The sequence below is a fragment of the Balaenoptera borealis genome (assembly GCF_965194805.1).
Source record: "Balaenoptera borealis genome assembly, chromosome: 1".
Lineage (NCBI taxonomy): Eukaryota > Metazoa > Chordata > Mammalia > Artiodactyla > Balaenopteridae > Balaenoptera > Balaenoptera borealis.
This window is the reverse complement of record NC_138860.1, coordinates 69407407-69417360: the sequence shown is the minus strand read 5'-3', so window position 1 is coordinate 69417360 and position 9954 is coordinate 69407407. Positions and strand designations below refer to the sequence as shown.

The following is a 9954-nucleotide window of genomic DNA, read 5'->3' as shown; positions in this document are numbered from 1 at the left end:
CTCAAACAAAACTTGAATTTTCTGTACATACTCCTGCCAAATGAAGTTATTGCCTGTACACCACTCCTCTTGCAAAGTGGTCTTCTATTTCCTTTCATCTGACCTAGATCGGCTAGGAGACCTAGAGAAAGATCAGGACGGCTTGTGATTTCTCTCTTGGGACAGGGATCTCTCTCTTCTCCTATATCTAGAAAGGGACCTGCTCTGGCTGACGGAGAAGGCTCTCCATCTTGGAGATGTGCGGGAGGTGGAGGACTCCTCCTCCCATAATCATCTCGAGGGCGACGACCCCAAGAAGGAGGCGGTCACGATTTCGACTTCTCTTTTCCCCATTCGACAGGTCCACTCTTACTCGGCAGCCACATAGTGTTCTCCCATCTAGTTCTCGGACAGCATCGGCTGCATCTTGGGGATCTTCACATTCAACGAGAGCGAAGCCGGGAGGGTTTTTAGCACCCCACACACTTCAGAGTGGTCCATAATAGCCTAAAGCTCGTTCCAATTCAGCCTTGTTACCACTGTTTCCAAGATTCCCTACATAAACTTTACAGTCCAACGGACAGGAATCACGTTGCAAGACCCTCGTGGCTCCTGGGTTTCACGGGCCACAGGGTGGTCCCGGGCCTCTAGAATCTGGTAGCTGAATCTGCTCGCACAAGCTGTCCTGTGGGGATGCGTTTTCCCCTATGTGTCCAGCCCGGGGCCCTGCTCTCTTGGCCTGGCCTCCCGGGTGAGAGGGTGAACCCCAGCTCCCTGGAGCAGACACTCAGAGCCCTGGTGACCGGACTCACGGCTGACGGGGCTGGAGCGGCGGCTGGACACGTGTGGCCAGCCTGGTGGTGTTTGGCCCCGTCTGCAGTTCCAGTTCCAGCTGAGAAAGAGCCTCCCTGTGTTACTTTCTCCTGGTTGTGTAAGGATCCCCGGTGTCATTTGACAGAAATGTAGACGGTGTGTTCTTTCTCTCTTTTCTCCCTGCTTCCTCTCCTCCCTCGCTGCCTCCCTCTCTCCCTGTACCTCTTTCCCTGTTCCGCTCTCCCTCTACCTCTTTCCCACTCCCTCTCTCGCTCTCCCTCTGTCTCTTCCTCTCTCCCTCCCTCTCTCCCTCTCCCTCCCTCTCCCTCTCTCTTTCCTCTCCCTATCTCCCTCTCTCCTCTCTCCCTCTTCCCTCTTCCTCTCCCTCTTCCCTCTGCCTCTTTCCTCTGCCTCTTTCCTCTCCCTCTTCCCTCTCCTCTTTCCCTCTCCTTCTCTCCCTCCCCCTCTCTCCCTCTCCCTCTCTCCCCCCTCTCTCTCCCTCTTCCTCTCTCCCTCTCCCCTGTCTCTGCCTCTCCCTCCGTCTCTCCCTCTGGGAGGGAGTGAGGGAGATGGAGAGATGGAGGGAGCGGGAGAGTTGGAGGGAGAGGGAGAGGGAGAGGGAGAAGAGGGAGGAGAGGGAGGGAGAAGACGTCTCTCCCTCCCTCCCTCCCTCTGCCTCCCTCCCTCTCCTCCCTTTCCCTCTCCCTCCGTCTCTCCGTCTCCCTCACTCCCTCTCAGAGAGGGAGAGACGGAGGGAGAGGCAAAGACAAGGGAGAGGGGGAGAGGGGGAGAGGGAGAGAGGGAGGGGGAGAGAGAGGGGGGAGAGAGGGAGAGCTCTCTTCCTCCCTCCTTCTCCCTCTCTCCTCCTTCTCTCCCTCTCTCCCTCACCCTCTCTCCCTCTCCCTCCCTCCATCACTTTCCCTCCTTCTCCCTCTCTCCCTCCCAGAGAGGGAGAGACAGAGGGAGAGGGAGAGGGGGGAGACAGGGACACGGAGAGGGAGGGAGGGAGGGAGGGAGACAGAGAGGGAAGCAGGCACCCTCTCGCCTTCTCCCTCTCCCTACCTCCTTCTCCGACTCCCCCTCTCCTCTCCCTCTGTCTCTCCCTCTCCCTCCCTCCCTCCCTCTAGGAGAGGGAGAGGGAGAGAGAGAGAGGGAGGGGAAGGGAGACGGAGAGGGAGAGACGTCTCGCCCTCCTTCCCTCTCCCTCCCTCGCCCTTTCCCTTCCTCTCTCCCTCTCCCTCCCTCTGTCTCACCCTCTCCCTCCCTCTGTCTCTCCCTCTCCCTCCCTCTGTCTCTCCCTCTCCCTCACTCCCTCCCAGAGAGGGAGAGATGGAGGGAGAGGGAGAGACGAGGGAGAGGGGGAGAGGGAGAGAGGGAGGGGGGAGAGAGGGAGAGGGAAGAGGGAGAGTGGGAGAGAGGGAGAGAAGGAGGAGAGAGGGAAAGGGAGGAAGAGACCTCTCTCCCTCTCCCTCTCTCCCTCTTCCCTCTCTGCCTCTTCCCTCTGCTTCTTTCCTCTGCCTCTTTCCTCTCCCTCTTCCCTCTCCTCTTTCCCTCTCCTTCTCTCCCTCCCCTCTCCCTCTGGGAGGGAGTGAGGGAGATGGAGAGATGGAGGGAGCGGGAGAGTTAGACGGAGAGGGAGAAGGAGAGGGAGAAGAGGGAGGAAAGGGAGGGAGGAAACGTCTCTCCCTCCCTCCCTCCCTCTCCTCCCTTTCCCTCTCCCTCCGTCTCTCCGTCTCCCTCACTCCCTCTCAGAGAGGGAGAGACGGAGGGAGAGGCAAAGACAAGGGAGAGGGGGAGAGGGAGAGAGGGAGGGGGAGAGAGAGGGGGGAGAGAGGGAGAGCTCTCTTCCTCCCTCCCTCTCCCTCTCCCCTCCTTCTCTCCCTCTCCCTCCCTCCATCACTTTCCCTCCTTCTCCCTCTCCCTCTCTCCCTCCCAGAGAGGGAGAGACAGAGGGAGAGGGAGAGGGGGGAGACAGGGACACGGAGAGGGAGGGAGGGAGGGAGGGAGACAGAGAGGGAAGCAGGCACCCTCTCGCCTTCTCCCTCTCCCTACCTCCTTCTCCGACTCCCCCTCTCCTCTCCCTCTGTCTCTCCCTCTCCCTCCCTCCCTCTAGGAGAGGGAGAGGGAGAGGAAGGGAGGGAGAGGGAGAGAGGGAGGGGGAGGGAGACGGAGAGGGAGAGACGGAGAGACGTCTCGTCCTCCTTCCCTCTCCCTCCCTCGCCCTTTCCCTTCCTCTCTCCCTCTCCCTCCCTCTGTCTCACCCTCTCCCTCCCTCTGTCTCTCCCTCTCCCTCACTCCCTCCCAGAGAGGGAGAGATGGAGGGAGAGGGAGAGACGAGGGAGAGGGGGAGAGGGAGAGAGGGAGGGGGGAGGGAGGGAGAGGGAAGAGGGAGAGTGGGAGAGAGGGAGAGAAGGAGGAGAGAGGGAAAGGGAGGAAGAGACCTCTCTCTCTCTCCCTCTCTCCGTCTCTCCCTCTCTCCCCCTCTCTCTCCCTCTCCCTCTCTCCCTCTCCCTTGTCTCTGCCTCTTCGTCTCTCTGTCTCTGGGAGGGAGTGAGGGAGATGGAGAGACGGAGGGAGAGGGAGGAGAGGGAGCGAGGAAGAGGGAGAGAGGGAGGGAGAGAGGGAGAGAGGGATAGAGGGAGGGAGGGAGAGATGTCTTTGTCTTTCCCTCCCTCCATCACTCTCTCCCTCTTCCCCCTCCCTCTCCTGCTCCCTGTCCCTCTCCCTCCCTCTATCCCTCTCTCCCTCTCCCCCCTCCCTCTCCTGCTCCCTGTCCCTCTCCCTCCACCTCCTTCCCTCTCTGGAGAGGGAAGGAGGTGGAGGGAGAGGGTGAGGGAGAGGGAGCACGAGAGGGAGAGAGGGAGAGGGAAAGAGGTATAGGAAGAGCGGAACAGGGAAACAGGGACAGGGAAAGGGGGACAGGGAGAGAGGGAGAGGGAAAGAGGGAGAGGGAGAGCAGAGCAGGGAAACAGGGACAGGGAAAGAGGGAGGCAGAGAGGGAGATGGAAACGGGGAAAGGGAGGGGGGACGGATAGAGGGAGAGGGAGAGAGGGACAGGGAAAGAGAGACAGGGATGGAGGGAGGGAGAGAGGGACAGGACAGGGCAAGAGGGACAGGGAGAGAGGGAGGGAGAGAGGGAGGGAGAGAGGCAGAGGGAGAGATGGAGGGAGAGTGAGAGGCAGGGAGGTAGAGGGAGGGAGGGAGGGAGGGAGACAGAGAGGGAGACAGGGAGAAGGGCTGATGGGGGCTCCCTCCCCCTCCCATCCTCTGCCCACTGCTTTCTCTTTTTTCTGCTTCAACAAACACCAGGCGCCTTTCAGATCAGCCCTGAAGTCAACGTTGATGCTTGGGACGGCCTGACCTCCCCGCTGCCTTCCAGCCCAGGACCACAGCTGGGAGATGAAGTCTGCGGGGCCCTGGGGGGGGGCGGCGGCGGCGGAGGTGGTGGAGGCAGGCACCTCCTCTGACGCCCAATCTCTCCTCGTTTACGAGGCAGCCGCCAGCTCCCCTCCCTGACTCCCCAAGATTTGGGGCCATTTTAATATGTGTCGATAATGCCATGAGCTACTATTTAACTTTTCCACGAGGACCCATCTCCCGAAATGCAGTGGTTTTCAGGCTTGGCTGCACTAGAGAACCCCCAGGGAAAGGAGAGACGTCTGTACCTCCCTCTCTCTCCCTCTCCCTCCGTATCTCCTTCTGGCTCTCTCCCTCTCCTTCTGGGGTGATGCCCGATGAGCTCAGATTCGCAGATGTTCCCCCCATCCCCTCTCTGTGCCTTGCGTGGGGCCTGGGCCTTCTCACTGTGGCCCGGGAACAGCCTCGACATTCAGACATCGGTTCCTGCAAGGACACTTGCGTTTGGTCCATACCGCATGTGGCTGCAGTCTGTGCTTCTCCCGTTTAGCATCTTCAGTAGATGGGGGCTGTGCATGAGCCCTTCATCTTCCCCGCAGACACCACTGGTGCTTGCTCGGCCTCGCGGGTGATGTCCACGGGGGACAGACCTGTGTCCCCACCTTCTTGGGCTGCAGACAGGCCACGTTGGTCCTGTGGTGACTGGGGGCTCCCAGGAGAACCCCACTGCAGACCCAGAGAGGTGGCCCCAGAGAAGGTGGCGTACGCCTGGGGCCAGGCCTCACCAGCCAACCACGGGGCACCTGCAGCAACAGGTCTCTCGCCGTCCAGGGGCTGGGTGTTCGGGCGCCGTGGGGATGAGCTGCTGTCTGCACGGCAGCCAAGTTTGTATTGTTGAGCCCGGGGAGGCCCCTGGGTGGCTCCTGGAGAGCCTGGTCACATTTCTTCCTGCCCTTGGCCTTAGAGCTCATCATGGTTCACGCCGTTTCTGGTTCCAAAAGGACCTGTGTTCATAAAGACCACATGTTAGGACAGCACCAAAGTGTCTAGAAATCCAGGCCAGGAGGAGGAGGGAGGGGGTTTGGCTGTGCCCGCCAGTGGCCTGAGAGCCCTCCCACCCACAGAGACCTGGCCCGGGGCCTGTGGGGAGGGCGTGGCCCACGGTCCCCAGCGCTGGCTGTCTCTGGGTTCCAGGAGAACTGCGCGATCCTCGGGGAGCTGGTAAGGCTGCAGGCTCAGAAGTCCCGCCTGCTGGGATTCAGCACGCGTGCCGACTCTGTGCTGGAGATGAACATGGCCAAGACCAGCCAGGTGGTGGCCACTTTCCTAGGTAACCCCGCCTCCCCGAGTCCCAGTGGGGACGGGGGTCAGGTGGACCTTGACTGGACGTGGTGCTGCCTGAGACCCCACTGTGTCAGCCCTTGGGGGTTGCCTTCCCCAACCCTTCATTCTGCCTCGAGGGGCGTGGGGTGGGGGGCGGCTGGGCGGCTGCCACAGGGACATAGCTGAGCCTCTCCCCTCCGCCCGCAGATGAGCTGGCCCAGAAGCTGAAGCCCCTCGGGGAGCAGGAGCGGCCGTGATCCTGGAGCTAAAGAAGGCTGAGTGCCAGAGGCGGGGCCTGCACTTTGATGGGCCCATCAACGTCTAGGACCTGCGCTACTACATGAACCAGGGGGAGGAGACGCGCTACCACGTGGACCAGTACCTGCTCAATGAGTCCTTCCCCATGCAGGTGGTCACGCGCGGGCAGCTGGGCATCTCCCAGGAGCTGCTGGGGCTGACCTTCGACCTGGAGGAAGGCGCCAACATGCGTCACAAAGATGAAGATGTGAGGCTCTACACGGTCCGGGACGCGGCCTCGGGCAAGGTCATCCATCAGCAAGTTCTACCTGGACCTCTACCCTCGGTGCATGCGTGGGAGAACCTGTCGGCCGTGGGCCGGGGCTCCTCTGTGGTAGCGGGGCCTCACCCGCGTCCCTCCCCAGGGAAGGGAAGTCCGGGCACATGGCCTGCTTTGGCCTGCAGCCGGGCTGCCTGCAGCAGGACGGGAGGCGCCAGATTGCCATCGCGGCCATGGTGGCCAACTTCACCAAGCCTACGCCCAACCCGCCCTCCCTGTTCCAGCATGATGAGCTGGAGACCTACTTCCATGAGTTCTGGCAAGCGATGCACCAGCTCCGCTCCCAGGAGGGTGCGGGCGAGGGGCTGAAGGCAGGGGGCGGGGAGGGCCCGGGCTCTCCCGTGGTCCTCAGGCAGGCCCTCGCCACGGGATTCTTCCGCTGATGTCACCCCGCACGAGGAGACGCCCTCGGTGTCAGTTTCCATCATCAAACCCCACGCACTGGGCGCGTAAACAACGGAAGTGGATGTCCTCGAGACTCTGGAGGCTGGAAGTCCCAGATCAAGGAGTCAGGACTGGTTCCCTGCATGTTAAATACAGGTATTCAAGAGTTGCCTTTAAAAAAGACAAAATAGAAGAAAGGAACGTTGCATGCAAGGCTGGTGAGTGATGAGTGATGAGAACCAGAGGTTAGGCTCTGGGGCCGGGAGCACCACGCCCTGTGAGGCCCTGGGGCTGCTGCCAGTCTCGGTGGAGGCTCAGCAAGTCCCAGTGACTTCCCAATGTGGGGGGGGTCCCCAGATGAGCGTCTGGGCCCAGGACCCAGTGCTCGTTCAGTCTTCCTGCAGTCAGCCCTTCGTCCTGAGAGCGATGCTCTCACAGACTGCAACCGGAGCGCGTGGGGACACTTTACTGAGCTGTGCAGCCGTCACTACTGCCCTGTTCTGGAACATTTCCCTCACCCCAAAAAGGTCCCTCACGCCCTTAGTTATCATTCCCTCCCCTCCCCTGTCCCTGACAACCAGGAACCCACTCTGACTCTGTGGATCTACCTGTTCTGGACGTTTCCCCTCAGTGGGGTCACACCCTGTGTGTCCTTCTGTGTCTGACTTCTCTCGCTGAGCACCGTGTTCTCACGGTGCATCCACGTGGCAGCGAGTGGCAGGGCTTCACACCTTTGCGTGGTCGAGGGCCGGAAAAAAGACAAACGAAAAGAAGGGCACGTTGCCTGCGACTCTGGTGACAGCCGGGGATGAGAACCAGAGGGTAGGCTCTGGGGCCGGGAGCGCCGCGCCCTGTGAAGCCCTGGCGCTGCTGCCAGTCTCGGCGGGGCACGAGCAGCGCCGTCCCCCAGGAGCTGCTGGACAAGCTCATCAAGTCCCGGCTGGCCAACCCCCGTGCGGCCGGGCCGAGGGAAAGGAAAGGGGCTCCCGGACCGCCCGGCTGGAAAGCGCGGCCTGGACACAGTGCCAGCGCCCCCGTCTCCTTCCTCCCGCCCTCCAGGCCTCTTCAACCTGCGCCAGATCGTCCTGGCCAAGGTGGACCAGGCCCTGCACACGCAGACGCCCTCGGACCCGGCCTAGGACAATGCCCGCCTCTGCCAGGAGATCCTCGGGGTCCCAGCCACGCCAGGTAGCCAAGCGCACGCCGGGCCCACCTTAGCGGTCAGTTGGCGGCTACTGCCCAGGTCAAGAGGATCCTCTGGTGGTGTGTGAAGGGGGACCGACTGACGGGCTCTGGTCGAGGCTCGCTGACCTCTGGCCTCTTCCTGCCTGGGTTCCTGGGCTGGTCCCTCCAGCTGTGGCCCGCGGAGTCCGAGGGTGGGCTGGGCGTATCTGCACGTGCTTTCTGGAGAGCCTGGAAGAGGCAGGAGAGGGCTTCATACCCCGGACGGAACGCGTCGACGAGGTTTGCCCGTGCGTGTCGGTGCGGAGACGCAGTTCACTCCCTCGTGAGTGCTTTAACCCGCGCTCTCCCCGTGCTGGAGGGCGAGCCCTGACTCATCCCTCGGAGCCTCGGGCAGCTGTCCCTGTAAGAGGCTTAGGGGTGAACCCTCGTGAGCTTCAGCAGAAAGTCGGCAAAGATTGATTTGTGTCCCTCCACTGAGTTGCCCGCAAGGTCCCCGTTTTCTAGAAGTGTTGGGCCAATACTCCCTCTAGTGGCAGGGGACTCAGACAGGGCTGCTTTGAGGCCCCAAGCTCTGGGCTCTGGGGAAGGGGCACGGAGCGGCCAGGGGGCCGGGCAGGAGCCTCTCCGCGTGTGTCCCAGGGACCCACCTGCCTGCGACCTTCGGCCACCTGGCAGGAAGCTACGACGCCCAGTCCTATGGCTACCTGTGCAGCGAGGTGTACTCCGCGGACACGGTCCACACACTCGTTTCAAGCAGGAGGGCGTCCTGAGTGGCAAGGTGAGAGGCCGGCCTGCCGTGCAGACCAACACGGAGGTCCTTGGCCTGGGCCTAGATGCTTGTGCCGCCCGCCTGGGCCTGCCAGGCTCTGAGGGCCCTGCCCAGAACCCCCTGCTCCCCTGCCCTTTGTTGAGTCACAGCAGAGGTGGCCACACCCACACCCTCCGTGAAGGGGGTGCTCCACCCTCCTGCAGCCCCGCCCCCTCTCCTCAGGTTGCCATGGACTACAGAAGCTGCATTCTGAGGCCAGGGGGCTCCGAGGATGCCAAGGGCATGGTGAAGCTCTTCCTGGGTTGTGACCCCATGCAGGACGCCTTCCTCCTGAGCAAAGGGCTGCAGGTTGAGGGCTGCAAGCCGCCGGCCTGCTGACGGCACGGGGTTTTGCCCCCCCGGGCGGGCCGGGTGCCTTAGCGCCCCGTCGGGGCGGGGGAGGGGCCGTGTGTCCTCCCAGCCCCCGAGTCCCCGGCGGCCGGCCTAGGCCAAAAGTCTCCACCTGGAAGTGTCTGGAAAGCCTGGCATCAAGGCTCCCCCTTGTTGCACTAATGCAATCCCTTCCTGGGGAGCTTTCCTGGTAACAAAACGGTTCTTTGAAAACGCAGCCATTAATAAAAAAGACTCTACTCCTGGTCTCTGCCTGCCGTCCCTTCCACCACAGGAGTGGCATGGGGGCCGTCACACTGGGGGGAGTTCTGACCTTGGTCGGGGATCAGCCCTGGGGCCGTGGTGACGCGTCTGGGTCACTGGGAGACGGCTGAGCTGTGGGGTGAGTTCAGACGGGGATGGTGCCCCGCACCCCGACCGGGCAGGCTCTCCAGTGAGGGGGTGTCAGTTTCCTGCCGGCCTCTCGCCCGTCACTGTTTGGCATCTCGGGGGCTGTGACTGGCTGGAGCTGGTTCTGGCGGTGGGCACAGCTGCGGGAAGCCCGGCTGTGGCTGTCCCTGTCCCCGTGTCCTGTCCTCCTGCTCACGGCCGGCCGGCTGGCTCCCTCTGGTCATCGGCAGCTGCTGAAGTCTGGACCACAGCAAGGGGCCACCTTCCTGGGTCCTAGCAATTCTTCCCAAAGGCCTTAGGGATGTGTTTTGGTGGCAGTAGGAATTCAGAGAGGGTGCTGCACCACTGGAGCGGTAGGGTGGCTCTGGACCGTCCCGTGTGTCCTTCCCTGGCCTTTGAGCTCCTTGGGAGCCCTGCCTCCACAAAGGACGCCAGGCAGCGGAACGAGGGCGCGGGCGGCGCCCCGACCTTCTCCCCGTGGCCCAGGCGGGCAGGCCGTGCCATGCTCTGTCCTCTCCTCAGCCTGCCCGCCCGTTCTGTTGTTATTTTACCGAAGAGGACACAGACATTCAGAGAGGCTAGGGTCCATGCCTGAGGTCTCATATCCAGTAAGTGTCAGAGCCGGGGTTTGAACCCAGACAGCCTGTCCCGGAGACCGCGCCCTAACCTCTACACAAACCACCTCCTGGTTCCCTTTATTAGCACAAGACTCATTTCCCTGACAAGCCCAGGCCCCATAAAGGCAACCCTGCCTCCCCCACGTGACCAGCCCTTGCCAACTACTCAC

General features: G+C 62.3%; 1 pseudogene across 1 annotated transcript; it reads left to right on the top strand.

Annotated features, from left to right (window-relative positions):
• The first annotated feature begins 5337 nt into the window (after positions 1-5337).
• Positions 5338-8740, top strand: LOC309617258 (thimet oligopeptidase-like; annotated as a pseudogene). The gene is made up of 5 exons: positions 5338-5479; positions 5680-6055; positions 6135-6330; positions 7501-7621; positions 8258-8740. The product of its transcript is annotated as a thimet oligopeptidase-like (transcript).
• The last annotated feature ends 1214 nt before the right edge of the window (positions 8741-9954 follow it).